The 2,998-nt window shown below is 44.8% G+C and overlaps 1 protein-coding gene across 3 annotated transcripts in view; it reads right to left on the bottom strand.

Annotated features, from left to right (window-relative positions):
• The window catches only part of SYT14 (synaptotagmin 14), a 195,061-nt gene that overhangs the window by 100,890 nt on the left and 91,173 nt on the right, over positions 1–2,998 (bottom strand). The gene's annotated exons all lie outside the window — the stretch shown is intronic.

Genomic DNA, 2,998 nt, shown 5'->3' with positions numbered 1-2,998 from the left:
GGGGAGGGATGGAAATCTAGCTGCTGGTTGGGAGCCTGCAGCCAGTTTTCCCTAGCAATGACCCTCATCTCTCCCAGCCTGTCCATTTGAGAATGGGAGGGGGAGAAAAGGAGGAGAGGGAGCTTGTTTTAGGGACTCACCTGCCCCAGCCATCTCTGGAGGGTAGTGCAGGTAAATTGGAGTCCCCACCACCTCAGGGGGCTAGGGGGACTCCAACACACCCATCCCACCCTCCAACAGGGGCTGAAAAACCCCCAGACTGAACTCCCTCTGCTCCCTTTTCCCCCTCCCATTCTGAAAACAGCTCCAGGCTGGCAGAAAGGGAAAACAAATTACAGAAGACTGTTTTGAAACACCTTCATCTGACCTCTCATGCAATGAAAGGTCAGATTTTCACCAGATTGGCCATTTTTTAAGCTGTCTGCAGCAGTGCACTTGTATTTGGTCACAACTATAAACTATTTTCTGTGGCCAGTTTGAGTGAAAACTGTTATGTCTATCTGAACCCTAAGTCTCTGCTTTTCCCCATGCTCACCTTAGTAACTTCATAGCATGAGAAGACATAGATGAAGGAAATGTTGAAAGGGGTTCTTTTCCATTTTCCCTTTGCTACCATAGACAATTTATTTTTATTTTCCTTATCCAAGTTCCATAAATTAGTTCGTCACAGCAAACCATTTCCAAAAGAGAATGCTGCCAATCACGAACATATAGTTCTTAAAGAGCACAGGAAACAAGCTCCCTCCCAGACTTTTTAATTTGTTCACCAGAGCTGTACCAATAGGCTGGCTGTTTGTCCAGGTAAATTCAATGAACCCAAGCTCCTTAAACTGACTACAGCTTAAAGTTTATAAATGTAAACTGATGTAGGAAGGAGGGTGTCTCCTTTCCCAACACCACCAGTTTTCTCCCAGTCTGAGTTTAGGATACGCACCCACCCCCAAGTTGCTTTTTTCCCCCTCTCATTCTAGTTAGGCATTTTCTGCCTCCATGCTGCATGCCAGCTGAGGGGGTGGCAAGTACTGAAAGCACAGGGGAGTTTCCCCATTTTCTGGTCTGGTGCTTAGCCTCACAGATGCTCCCCAAAACAAAGACCATCAATTGCAGGGTGGAGAAAAGATCAGCACCACTGCACAGAGCAGGAATTGGAGTACAGCAAGAGGTGGACTAGCATTCTACAGTGCTGTCGGGGTCACAATGGATAGCCAATGGTTAGTAAGAGGTTGCCAACCCCTGTCCTAAGATCTAGAAAAAAAAAGATAGTTTCTCATAAAGGAAGAAATCCTTTTACTGAACCAAAAATCCCCTGTGCTTTTATGCCTAATTTTGACCTGCCCTTTGCCTTTTCACATTTCTCTGCTCTCTTTACCTGACAACTTACCCAAAAGGTCTCATGTACTTACTGAAGAACTTCCTTTTACTTTCCCCTTTTGCTACCATAGGCAATATATTTTTGTTTTCTTTATCCAAGTGCCATAAACTACTTCTCCCTCACAGCAAACCATTTCCAAAAAGAAAATACACATTGTGTTTTCTGATAGACTTATCTGCAGTATACTATAATCACGTTCCATTTTAGTCACTTATTAATTCACCCTACAGATGCAATATGAATGGCTGAAATTAGCAAATCAATAAGTGAATATCGACTGAAAAAGTACGGATAATGCACCAAAAAATTACTTTATTCATGTCCCTGAGGACATAAAGCCCCAAGAGAAGGATTTTGGTCTCCTAGCACAGAAATATAAAGCCTAAAGCTAATTTTATTAAAACACCAGGTTTTGTCTGTCGCATTCAATCAATACAATTATCATATTTTATAAGCTTATTATAGTAAAAACACTTTGGAAAACATATTTTATGTACTGTTGGTTTATATTTTTCTTCTGTGAGATCATAATCTTCATTAAAAGGGGGGCAGCTTTTTCATTTATTTTTATTTCTAATGGTTTTTTAATTGCCAGTTTTCAAACATTATTTTACTCTAAAATTACCTCATTGTTAAGCTAGAAACAAGACTCTTTCCATCCTAAAACAGAGGTATAAGAAATTCATGTTTATGTGTGTCCTAAGTAGGGATCCTGCTTTTCTTTGGTAAAAAATCCAAAATTCTGATGAAAAGGCCCAAAAATCTTTGTTTTCCTGCCATTAAAATGAAGAAAGTATGTGTGTGTCTGTGTGTGTGTGTACATACAGCCCAGCAAGTGGGACCTGGCACAGAAGGACAGAGTGGGGCAGTGAGACCACCGCTAGGAGCCCCACACCAGCCATAACACCAAGATGAGGTACCCTCTACCCACCTGGCAGGAGCAAAGGAAGCAGCGCAAAGTTGTGTCCATTTCACTGGGCCATGGAGGCTCCTGGGGAGAAGGCAGCAGGGCTGGTAGCCGTGAGCCCCACAGCAGGCAGCCTGCTTTCTGCCCCATACTACACAGAAATCTGTGGGGCACATGCCCCCCCCTCCCATCCCATACCCTCATGTCACCTCTGGCACCTGACCCAAGAGTGTGCACAGCAGCAGGGATCTGACCCCCCACCCACACCCCAAATGAGACATCCCTGGCTCCATCCCACTCCCTCAGCTGGGCCCTGTGTTCCCACCCCAGCCCCTTGGCACCACCACAGCTGGGCAGCACCCCCAGCCACCAAACATACGCTAATCCCTCCCTTACCATAGCTGCTGCTGCCGCCTCGGTCTGTCCTCCACCCCTCCCCCACATTGCCTGTGCCCACTGATAGACTTATCTGCAGGCAGCTAGGAGCTGCTCTCCACTACTACCTGGCTGTATTGCTGGGCACGCCTGCATCCCACTACCCCCAGCAGCCCCTTGCAAACTGGAACTCTGCCAGCCTGCAAAAGGAAACTTAGATTTTCCCATGTTTTTGTCCTTTAAAAGGAGAAAATTGGAGTTTTTCTATGGCAAATGGAAAACCCAGATCCCTGGTCAAAAGCTTCCAAAATCCCATTTTAGTCTTTTTTTTTTTTTTTTTTTTT

This window comes from Gavialis gangeticus, unplaced genomic scaffold (assembly GCF_001723915.1).
Source record: "Gavialis gangeticus isolate Ggan-Ray unplaced genomic scaffold, GavGan_comp1, whole genome shotgun sequence".
Lineage (NCBI taxonomy): Eukaryota > Metazoa > Chordata > Crocodylia > Gavialidae > Gavialis > Gavialis gangeticus.
This window is presented reverse-complemented; position numbering and strand designations above follow the sequence as displayed.